This window comes from Gavialis gangeticus, unplaced genomic scaffold (genome assembly GCF_001723915.1).
Source record: "Gavialis gangeticus isolate Ggan-Ray unplaced genomic scaffold, GavGan_comp1, whole genome shotgun sequence".
In the NCBI taxonomy this organism is placed as follows: Eukaryota; Metazoa; Chordata; order Crocodylia; family Gavialidae; genus Gavialis; species Gavialis gangeticus.
Genome location: NW_017729033.1, coordinates 24986976 through 24999494, shown reverse-complemented (window position 1 = coordinate 24999494; position 12519 = coordinate 24986976). Strand labels below are relative to the sequence as shown.

At 46.1% G+C, this 12519-nt stretch overlaps 1 long non-coding RNA gene across 1 annotated transcript; it reads right to left on the bottom strand.

Annotated features, from left to right (window-relative positions):
• Nucleotides 1–3828: 3828 nt before the first annotated feature.
• Nucleotides 3829–5518, bottom strand: LOC109303719. The gene is made up of 3 exons (XR_002099192.1): nucleotides 5191–5518; nucleotides 4915–5073; nucleotides 3829–4534 (listed from the first exon to the last, which is right to left on the bottom strand). It is a non-coding gene; the product is annotated as an uncharacterized LOC109303719 (long non-coding RNA).
• Between the last annotated feature and the right edge of the window lie 7001 nt (nucleotides 5519–12519).

Below are 12519 nucleotides of genomic sequence, written 5' to 3'. Positions count from 1 at the left end.
GGATGTATTTGATGGTTGTTTTTAACAAAGAACAAAGAATTCACAATAAATATAGCAATATGGTTCCTAAAGCCTCCTGGTCTTTCTCTGATTTTTGATTTGTTACTTTCCCTGGCCAGCTGCCTTATGGTTTGCTATAAAGAAAGTACACTTATTTCCTCTGCTTTATGTAGAAAACAAGATATTTAACACATTAGAAATCCACTGTTCACAGAAAGTTGACTATCTGCTTTCCTTGAGGAAGACTTGGTCAGGTTATCCAACTGGACTATCACATATCAAAAGGTTAGGATACCTCTGAATGGTACTTCCTTTAATTTAGGCTATTGTGGGAGTATTCCAGTATTTTTCCCAGTCTGTTGCTCAAGACTACGTCTCCTGGCATAAGCATCAGTAACCTTCAGGCTGCATTCTGACAAGTGAAGTCAACCAAAGGCGTCGTTCATTTAGCAGCCTCACTTCCTTTGTAAGACAACGTAGGATGGAGGTTAGCTACTAATGTCAGCAAGGCTGTCTGATCTGTTGAAGTCAGCTTACTCCAGTGATTAAAAAAAGGAGTTGTCCCACAACTCTGAATAGGATTTCTTTGTGGTAGAATTCCCTTGCACTCAGCAATGCTCACTTAGTCTACTCTTATGACCTGTAACTAATGTGCTTAAAAGCCTACTAGATCTCAGATGCTTAGATTTCTGAGCAATTCTGAGCATGAGAGTCACGGCCAGAATTTTTAAGTGAGAAAACGCGTCTCCTCCATTTTGCGGTAGTGCTGAGCAGTAGAGTTAGTTGGAACGCATCATTTCCACTCCAGTTATTTGGAAATTTTTACATTGGTTTTGTTTTGGATTGAAATTAGCTTACCATTTGAAGGTTTCTGTAAAGGGAAGTTCAAACCTCTTGATTCTGTTTTGGTATTTTCACAACAGAATTGAAGAGGGTCTTTGTGTGGTTAAACTCTTCTGAGGAGCGTTATCCGCCAACATGGTAGAATGAGGGGAATCTGGGAACTGGAAGCCCTGACAGCTTCAGCGTACACCAAGGCTTCTGACTTTTGGCTGCATGGCAGGGAGCCAGGAATCCTTGAAGGATGGGGTTACCTGAGTCCCAATTCTGTATTAGCCGTACATTGGGGACAATCTGGCAGGAATCTAGGAAGGTTAAACTTTAGTAAAAAGTTTCTGCAGAGGTCTATTGAATTGATACATTCCAATTGAATTCTTATACCTACACCTGTATTCTTTAAAAACAGATACACCCCCGTTTTATTGGATAATGGCATATATGAGAGATTCTCGAAGATGTATCCTTCTGGTCAGTTTTGCAAGACTTCTTTCCTCTTTGCATTTTAAGTCTGGGCCACTCACCTGACATCAAGGTTCCCTTTTCCAGCTCTTGAAAGAAACCCTGCTGCCCACCTCAGAAAGGCCACCTGGAGGAGACTAATCAATATTAAAAAATGGGAAGAAAGATTTTTGTGGTCCCCCTTCTCTGTATATAGAAATGAAATGTCTTCCTATCCATAATATGTCAACCTTTATTATGAGTCATTCCAAGGAAATGGTGAGTGGGGTTGCCTGCAAGTGTATGGTCATTAGAATTTGAAAACTCTCTTTTCAGCACATTTGCTCTTTTCACAAATGATGGAGGCGCATCAGCACGTGGCCAGGCTCCCTTTATGGTTAATTTCTGCAAAAGCAAGACTGAGAGTTAATATTCTGCTCCTAGCTTGATTTTTCTGTTAAAATCTTCATAGCAGCTGGCAACCTTTTGCCAAATTTTAAAAGAAGCCTTGCATGTAGCAAAGGCTTCAACCTGTGCAAATAAGGACTGCTGAGAATCAAATGCCATTCAAGCTCAGGGTTATGTGGGGGTGGTTGCAGAAAAATGCCCATATAATGAAGTGTGGTTTGCTTCCTGCACACACTTTATGTTCTTTCACACTGGTATAAACAACATTTTAAACTGAATTCTAGTACCTCAATCAGTGCTAAGATTCTTGAGTGTTTTGCTGAAGAATATTAACCCCTTGCAGCAGGTGACATCTACAACAATTTAAGAGGTTTCTTTAAAACTGAGGGGAAAACAAAGGCATTTTTTCTCATACCAGAATAAATGGAAGTAAAAAGAAGCCATGCTCAATATCAGAAAAGGTACCAAAAATGTGTGGCACAATGAAAGGCCCCTCCAGATATGCAGGTAAAAGCACAATGGGTTCTGATGTGTGATGCATATAATCATGCTTCCTGTCATGCCATGTGTTCAAGACAGAAGGTGTAATTGTGGGCAGGAAGCAGTTTATGTCAGCTTTCACAGAGCCTGGGTCCTTCACTTGTGCCTGGGTGGCAGGATGGCTTCTTGATCTTCCCTGGACTGCACACACCTTGCTAGCAGTTCTGTCTTCCTTTGTAGACTGTTTTAATTGTATTGCTTCAAAGCATTCCTTCTTGATAGTCGATTAATTAAAGTCCAAACAAAGCAGGCAAGGACTTCATTAACATATTACAATTGTAACTTGTTTGTGTGTGAAGTTTGTAAGCTTTTGATCTGTTTTAGAATCAAATGGGATGGGTATTGATTGAATGAGGTACCTTTAGGAAGTTGGTTACAGAATACTATTTTTCAGTAGTTATTGTAACAATACAGCCTAAGAAATGGCTTATGGGAATAGTGAAGGTCAGAGGCCATTGGATACAATAAGTGTAAGTTTCCAGAGAAGGCAATCAGGACTTGTAGTAGAGATGATATCTTGTATTAGACCAACAAGATTTTTGCCAAAAAAAATTCTTTAATTGCAAGCTTCCAGAGAATACTCTGGTTTAGCATAATACACACTTAAAGATTGACTTCCTAATTTGAGAAATATGCCTTAATGAATGCAAATGTGAGGCAGTGATGATCAGACAATAGGTGTGAAGTAAGTTAGATGCAGTCACTAATTTAGTATAATAAACATTTAGACATTTGTAAAACTTAAGACAGATATTGGATGTCTGCTTTGGGAAATAGGTCTTAATCAAAGGGGGAATGTGTTAACTAGGGTATATTTACAGTAATATTTTCAGTGCACCTTGGCTTTTCTCATTTCTTACAGGCTTTGCTTTGAAGTGGATATTTTAGTTCTTTTGTTTTCTTTAGTGACACTTAGCTCAATTAAGATGTAGATGTAGTTTGTAAATTTCTTCCCAGGCCATTTGGCTTTCTGGCTTACTCTCTGACTCTTGTTATATACATGTAATGAGCGTGTCAGGTCTCTGCCAATAATTGTAACCATCACTTTTACTTTTTTTTTTGCCTTAGGTGTGGTAGAAGGCTGAAGACTGTTTTCAAAACTGTTATTATCTTATGGCCTGTGTCTGGTATTGGGTACTGCAAGCTCCACTCTCTCTTACACAGAATGGGCTGCAAGCCATTAGCAGAGTTTGATTTGCTTTGTGGCAGACTTGTTACACAACCCAGTTTTGCCCCAGCCACTGTCTTGCATTTTTGTGCAAGAGGCACTGTTCCAAGCTTTCACAGCTTTCATAGTCAGCAGTACAATCATGCTTCCTGCCATGCCACATACTCATGACAGAAGGTGCGATTGTGGGATAGTGTATCAGATCCCATCATGCCTCATTGCCAGTTCAGGGGGAGCCCAAGATCATGATCCCAGGCTCCATCCTGCATGAGCAAGTAGCAAGCTTCCATGGCTGGAAGTTGATTGGGACTCCCATCCTAGTGGCACACCTGGTCACAAGTTCAATTAATGGCATCATAAGAACCAGCCACAAAGTTTATTACACATCTTTTGTATTACACATATTTCTTGTTTTATGCAACCATCAACTGCTTTAACGTATGGCTGGGTTACAACTTAAACCATGATTAACTGGTTAATCAAACCTGAGTATAACAGTGGCAGTGGTCTTATTAGACTGCAAAGAACTCAAACCAGACCTTCTGAACTGTAAAGATATAGAGATACACAGTGTTCTTCACTTTTATAATGCCTATCCCTAGTATTAAACAGCATGTCATTTTTTAGGAAAAATATTGTTGGTTAAGTATAGCTGTTCTTGGTAATTTTAGAAAGGTAAAATAAAAGAAGGTAAGTTTGTTTTTGCAATCAGGTAGCTGAAACAACAGCAGTCCCCAGAAGGTAGGCACATCACCAGCCCAAACAAAAGCATACACAGCACACACATAGGCAGAGGAGTTTGGGTCACTGTTTTGTAAAAGTTTTTCTCTGAAAGGAGCAAAAAGACCAGAGAAATAGAAAAATCAGATATCAAAGACTACAAGAAGCAGGAACAAAAAAGCCAAGGATATCATCAGAACAAACAGTAGGAAAGCAACTGTGAGAAAAGCTAGAAATATTTGGCTAAGTGCTAGCTTGAAAGCTGTTGAAAGCTGGACAAAGACTATGTTTTGTTTGACTCCTGCTACATTCAAGAAACCAAGACTAGGTGTTTTGATGCAATCTTGTTTAATTATAAAGATACCTTGATTCTCCAAATTCTTCTCCTAATGGAAAAGATCCACAACAGCTGGAATGCAGCTGTTAAGATTAAAAGGGATAATATTCAAGGGGGAGTGATAAAGAAGAATAATCTGGGTATTACTCTAGCAGTTACGATCACTATTAATGGATTGTGTTAGATGTTGTGCAGATACAAAAAAATGATGATCCCTGCCTTTTAAGCTTCTCCTGCTGAAATACTATTTCCTATATTCAGACCCCCTATGCTCTTTCTTTACATTTATATCTCATGATTTTTGCTTAAAAACATTAAATCTTAAGGTTAGATAAGGTTGGCAGTTAATTAAAGACTTGTAAACAAAACAGAAGAAATCAGTGGTTTAATTCTTAAATGTCATGGAATGGACTCAGAACCTGATGGATGGCTTTTAGTAAAGTTTAGGAGCAGTGTGTCTTACCAAGGGTCAGAGGAGAGACAGCTGTATTTGGGTTAAGGAAAAATATGAGATCTGAGGAAAGGCTCTGTTTCTTGTCCCCAAATTTGTGTTCAATTTATGGAGCAATGACTGACTAGCCAAGCAGACTTCTTTGATTTTCAGGAAGTGAGTTGATAACTTCTAGAATTTATGGGGGAAAAGAACAAGTAAATCTTTGAAATTCTGTGCTTGTGATAGCATCACAGAAGTGCCATAGTCTCTTTGTGCCATAATAAAAGTTTCTACATTACTACTTACAATTATTTTCTGAGTGGAAGCATCTCGTCTTCTGTTTGCAAAATCGATTCTTATATTTTCTCATGGTGAGTGACAGTCTTTGACTCAAATGTTTCATAATGACTTGAAGGGCAAGACAATTAGACAATTCCCCTTGTCTGTGCAAACTGCAAGAGTCCTAATAGATATAAAGGTATTTGTAGATAAATTACTGCACATTTTGCATTTTCCTTTTCAATTTTTTGGGGTCCTACAAACGGAACAAAGTGATTTAAAAAATGAACTTAGGTCACTGCACACCAGGGGAACTTTAAAACCAGAAATAGACTCCAATATTTATTTAAATTGTTCTTATTGTGACATTAGATCTTATCCTGCCAACAGCAACAGCTTAAAAAACTTGATGTATTAGTTCACTGAACATTAGACAAAAGCATGAAAAATGCTCTGGTAGTGAACCTGGTTTATTTGCCCTCATCTATTTCAGAGTATTTTGGGTTAGATTATGGGTGGATCCAGGTGGGTGGCAAGGGGGTACAGCCACACTCCTGGCTGTGCAGAACATGTGCAGTGAGCTATCTGGGTGTGTCCACACGTGCAGGCATGTATATTTGTGGCATCTCAAATAGCAGCAGCACAAATTTGTGCCAGATAATTGTGCCTCAGCACATGTGCCTGAACATGCACTTCGGTGTGGGGCAAGTTATGCCACTTGGGGCAAAATGACCCTGCACAGCTCCTCCCAGAGCTTCAGCCGGGGGAGCTAGCAGCTGGGGCCAGCGCCTTTACTGGCACCAACAGTATAAAAAGCTGTCCTAGTGAGCAGCTCAGGGCTACTTGCCCTCAGGAGCTTCTGGGGGAGGAGCCTCTGGAAGGAAGTTAGCCATAACCCTTCCTGTCCCAGGCTGCTGCTCCTGCTGGTTGCTGAAAGCTTTGTCTCAGAAGCGTCTGGGGAGAAGATGCCAGGCCTCTTCCTGCCTCTGGCTACTGCTAGCCGCTGGCTTGTTCTCAGAACCTTTTGGGGGTAGGTTGGTCGTACCCCTTCCTGCCTTGGGCTGCTGTTGCTACTTTGGCTGTCCCCCACGGGGGAGAGGGGTCCTCTGCTGAATGCTGCTCCCCCCTCTTGGGGGGGGCACCACACTGCACCACACCCCAGCCCTGCACCCCAGCTTCTGCGCTCCTGTTATGGCCTGCTCCCAAGCCCACCACTAAGCTGCGGTAGGGGGACAGCCTGGGGAGGGAGCCTGCACTGCCTCTGGGCCCCTCCCCCACCATCACTGCTGAAGCCTAAAGGTGCCTTGCCTGCCCCAGCTGCCTTGGCAGGCCACCCCCTGCCTCCACTTTCACCTGAAGTACACCCTGATTGGCTGAACTGGATGGATACTACCACTACTACTACTGCTGTTGCTGCTACTGCTGTCATCTGTTCTGATGTTGCCCCCTCTCAGGGGAGAGGGAGATTCCCTGCTGCACCACCTTGCACCACTCAACACCACACCTGCACTGGATTACTCCCTAATTGACTGATTGTTCCAGCACTCCACCACAGCTGCCTCACTGCATCTGATCCTGCTATTGCTCTGCTGCTGAATGCCTGGCTGGAGGCCTAAGGGGCTCCTGGACTGACCTTCAACAAACAAAGCCCCTTCACCACTCCAGCCATCTTTTTCATCTGCCTCAGCAGCACCCTGGTGTGGTAAGTCCTGTGGTCCACTCCCCCTGCTTTGGTGTTTGTTGTGTGGCTGAGTAAGCCACCTCGAGTCTCCCCAGCTCTTGTGTGTGTGAGTCCCCCCTCCCAGTTTTTTTCCTGTCAGGCTGTAGCTTAGTGAGCTTCAGACTCCTCCCTGCCATTTCCCCCACAACCTTAGCCTGCCTGTATTAGACTGACTCTATATTTTGGTTTTCTTGATTGTTTTTCCTTCCCTCATGTGAAACAATGGCAGGTCAGAAAACTTCTGGGGGGGCGGAGAAGCAGATGCCCCTACAGAGCTTCCTGCAGCCCCCACTATGGGGGCAGATCTTGGCCAAGCCCACATGAAGATGCATACCCGTGCAACCCCCACCCCGGAGGCAGAGGCCAACCAATATCCTCTGGGGATAGAGAAGCCTGCAACCTCTGGTGGGACAGGTGGGACTCTGGCAGGGAGCCAACAGGGCCAGGGGTTCTCCCCTGGCCAAGTCCCCACTGGATGGGTTCCTAAGCTCCCTCCCACACCATCAGGGAACAAGGGCAAGGGCAGTTGGAAGGGCTCCTCTTCAGCCTCCTCCACAGCTGGGGGTGGGAAGGACAAGGGCCCTGCCCCCAAGCCTAGACCACTGGCACCTGAGGGGACAAGGTGCACTACACCAGCCAGCACGCCCACTCAGCCTGTCCCTGGCCCTAGCCCCGGCTCCACCAACATGGCTTCTAGTGGGGGAACCACAGCTATCCACAGGCAGCTGTGGGGAAACCTGAAGCCATACGGCTTAGACGCTCCACCACTGGCCCTTGCAGCTTTGGCAGAGGGACACCTTTCTGGAACTTGCCTGCAGGCATGGGGTGAAGTGCCAACTTCCCAAGTGGGAAAACCTGTACTTTGAGACGTGGGTGCAGGCCCTGGCTTGGGTAATGGGGCTCCCAAAATCATGACAGCCTCCTGCTTTCATGGCAAGGGTTTTTTTTTCCTTGCCTGGGAGGCTACCACACAAGGCAACGGAGAGGGGGCTCAAGGAGCAGCCCAACTTTTGGGGGTCTCCCTGACTGCCTGACACCCGACCTCTGGGAAAGTTCAAATGAGTGATTTCCCCCATGGAACATCCAATGCACCAAATGCCCTGATGGAAAATATGTAGGAGAAACCAAACAACAACTGCGCACCAGAATGAATGCACACCGGAAATCTATCATGGACAGGAATACCCAATTACTGGTAGGGGCACATTTTTCACAAGAAAACCACTCTCACTCCAATCTCTGTCCTGATCCTCAAAGGAAACTTACAAAACACTTCCCAGAGACGAGCCTATGAACTGCACTTCAACCTCCAGGATACTAAAAATTGTGGACTAAATATAGACATTGGATTTATGATACATTATAACATGCCTGACATCTAACGCCCCAAGTATCTCTCCACTACTCATCCTCCTCCTCTCTCTCCCCTCCCCAAGCCTGTCTCTCACCCATTGACTCCTCAATCTACATTTTCACTGACTACCTTGTATGCATAACAGACCAGCCTCTGGCTTCTGTACTTTTCATTCCATCCACACCAACTACAGAAACTTCCTTAGCCTGACAAAGGGTTTTTGAACCTGAAAGCTTGCTTAATAATTGTTTTCCAACCATTTAAGTTGGTCTAGTAAAAGATATCAGATTCATGCAAAGAACCTTGTCTGCCTGTGTCCTTAGACCAACATGGCTACAACCTACATCCCTGATCCCCATGGAGGAGGTTTCCATGCTGCTGGACAGCCCTGAGTAAGAGCCCATGGAGGAGGCCCCTCACTTCACTGGCCAGGGCCTATCTCTTGAGACCATGGGCACCGAGGCTGACCTAATGGATGGCTGTCAGTGGAGCTCTCTCCCTCCAATGATCTGGGGGAAACAGGGACACTGGGGATCACCCCAGTGAGTTCTGAGGGGGGAAGTCCCCTCTCTCGAGACCCTGAGATAAGCACTGATGCTACCCCAGTGCCTGATGGCATGAGGGTTGGGATGGAGTCCCCAGACCAACAGTTCGATCTTTTCAGGAACCTGTGCAGAACCCCTGTGATTCCAGCTCTGCCCTGTCATCTTGTAAGGGAACCGCACCCCTACCCTTACCCCCACCCCCATCCCAAGGAGCTGCAGAGCTCTCCCAATCCCAGCCAGAGTCTGGAGTCTTAGCAGACTGGGGGGTTCAGATGGTACCTAAGGAGCCCACCGAACCTCAGGACCAGGAGGAGGAGCCTGCATATCTCTTTCTCCCAGCAGTCCCCAAAGGTGAGCTACTTGCATTTCTTGACTGCAAGTACACCTGGTGATCCACCAGCAAGGTACAGATTTCCTTGGGCCGCTGGGGAGATTTTGACAATGTCCACACCACTGCATGTACTCCAGCCTCCCAGCCATGAGGTCATTTAAGATCATGATCCTCAATGTCTATGGCTGCAGAAAGGGTCTCCGGAGATGCCAGGTGCTCTCCTTCCTTCAGGAGGGGGGTACCCTATGGTATTTTTACAGGAGACCCTGACAACTTCAGCCAATGAACCTAATTAGTGGCTGGAGTGGGGAGGCAGGGTCTTTTTTAGTTACCTCTCGGCCACCTCATGTGGGGTGGCCACCCTGTTCTTCCCAGGCCTGCAGCTGGAGGTTCTCTAGGACATTGAGATGGTGCCAGGTCACCTGCTGCACTTCCAGGTCCCAGTACGGAGGCTGGTCCTGAGCCTTCTGAATGTGTACGCCCCTGCAAGGGGCCTGGAGTTGGCAGATTTTTTTCCTCCACGTGACCAGTTACATAAGCATCCTCAACCCTCGTGAGTGCCTGGTCCTTGGTGGGGGCTTTAATGTCACCCTAGATGCATGAGACCGGTCAGGCAGGGAGCAGAACCAGACCCCTTGAGCATCCTCAGGGAGATCCTGATGGACTATGGGCTCCCTGGTGGCCCACAGCCTCCTCTTCCCCTCCCCCCCCAGCACTACCAGTGCCCTGCACTCTGGACCTGCAGTCTCTGCCCCCTGCAGCCCTGCCAGTGCCCCTCACTCCTGATCTGCAGTCCCCTGCCCCCTCCAACCATGCTGCCAAAGCAGCTCCCACATTGCATGTGTGCCTGCTCACAAACGCAAACGCAAATGCACGCACACACACACACATACAGAGTCTCTTTATCTGGCTTTCCAGGGCCTGCATGGGGAGCACATGACCCCAAACAGCCAATCACATTGCCTGCTGCTCCCAGCCCTAAGCAGACAGCCTGGGAGAGCAGAGGAAGAACAAAAAACCTGGATATTTGCTCTTATTTTAAAAACCTGCCCAGATGCAGCACAGGGGGCCAAAAAAGAGGACATGTTCAGGAAAACCCGGATGTATAGTAACCCTACCCACCTCTCTGTCTTTCACATGCATCCCTGCTGCTACTTCCACCCTTCCTCCAAGCCCATCACACACCTAAATGGTTACTGGGACCAGGAGTCCCCAAGGCTGGGGCTGCACGTCTCAGTATCATTTGGCATGGGGCAGGGCTGAGTGTGGCAGTTACCCCTGCACCTATGGCTCCTGCCAGCAGGTCCCATCCTATCCCATTTGGTTTCTTGGGCGTGCAGGGTGTGAGATTTATGTTGTGGGGGGGCAATGTGGAGTTTGGAGGGGTGGGTATGGCATTTATGCAGGGTTTAGAGGGAGTTTGTGGGTGGGTGTAGGAGTGGGTGTAAGGTTTATGAGGGATATGGTGCTTGTGGGCATTTGGGGTGGTATGCGATTTGTGGCTGGGCATGTGGGTGGGAAGTTTGTTGGGGTGGTTTGGGGGTATGGGTTTTGTGGGTGGGGATGTGGGGTTTGTGGATGGATTGTGGAGGGGTTTGTGGGTGTGGGGGGACTGCTCAGGAGGAGTGGGTCCCCCACCCACCCCCTGGCACAGTGAACAGTCCCCAACAGCAGCAGCAGTGGCTGTAGGGCTATCAGGGCCTGGTACTGGCAGAGCCCCCCATGGCATGGTGCAGCACAGCCCCAGCTGTCTGGGATCCAGTGCTGCCTGTGCCACATGATGTGGGCCCAGCCTGGGGGCATGCACCTTCAGGCAGGACCAGGTCACCCTTGGTGTCTCTCGGGGTCCTGGCACCTCAAGCAGGGGCCATGTGTTAGGCCAGATCTTGCCTGCATGGAGCCAGGCTGGCCCAACAGCATGTGGGGCACTTGGAGGTAGGACCTGGCCTGACCCAACATACGGTCCCTACATGTGCTGGCACACCAGGTGACAGCAAAAATGGCCTGGTCCTGCCCAAAGGCGCATGCCCCCACACCAGGCTAGGCTGGGCCTGCGCCATATGGCACAGGTGGTGCTGGGTCCCAGGTGGCCAGGGATCTCTACCTCTTCTGATCACCTCCTTGGAGGACCCAGCCTCCATTTGCCTCCTGTGCCACTTTTTTCCACTTTTTTTTTTTTACAGGATTAACCGGGGTTTCCCTGAATTCAGTGACAGGGGAAACGAGGGGGGATAGCAGTGGCAGCACTCACGCCCTGGGCTCTGGAGCTGTGCAAAAGCAGGGACTCAGGCTAGAGCTTTAGCAGATCAGCTAGTCAGCTCATAGTGATTCAAGAGCTTTTTAAAGGATTTAGATATCTTAAGAATCAGATGCATAAGCAGCTTTTAAAATCCCACCATGTCTCATTGAGAGCTTAAAAAGGTCAGACCCTTAAAGGATCATTACCTGGTTCTTGACCTAGGATTTATTTAGAAAACAGCCTGTGGGCCTTATTTGGCATGGACTCAGGTGTTTGAGTAATTCTGCTCACATGAGCAGTTCCAATGATTCAGTGATACTAATCACAGAACCATTGCTACACACACAAGCTTTTTGATAATTTGAGACATAAAAAGAACATTGTGATTTAGGCCTTGATGCTTTTATATGTCTGGACAGTTGCTAAATTTTCAGTTTTCAGCTAGTCTTATTAAAAAAAACTAGTTAACCTTTGAGAATTATTATTTATAGGGAATTTAAATTGGGATTCTGCAAAACCTTAAAAATTATGTATAGTAAGAGTACATACGATAGCTTCACACTGGTAGAAGCTTGTACAGGAAAATATACTTTTATATCCCTCTTGTATAAATATTCTTCCATTTGAACAAAATCAGTTTAGTAACTGTAAAATGCAAAGGTAATTTACCTCCACATCTATAAAGCTAATGCAATAAATAAATGCCATTCATATTTGCATTCAGCTCTTCAGAATCGTTTTCTTCTTTTTTCCACTAAGTGAAATATGAAAGATGATTTAAAATGATTGTTTGGATATTATGCCAAGCTGGAAACATTCACTTCAGTTTTCTTAGGGGAAATATTGGGACACCAATATCCAACTTGATGCCTTGGATTGCCATCTAGACATATATGTTCTTTTTGTGTGATGGAGTGGAATTCAGATCTTGATAGTTATTCATAAAACGACTCCCCCCCCACCCCCAACAGAAAGTAAGAGGGAACCTGTGGACTGCCAGTAGGGCATGGAATGAAGAAAAGTAAAAATACATAAAATTTCAATTCCAAATGCTTCATATATCTGAGAACATGGGGAAGCCTCCAGACAACATGACATCAGTCCTGAACAGGTGAGAGTCCTCTTAAAACAATTGAACATTTTTAAGTCCCCTGGGCCAGATGACCT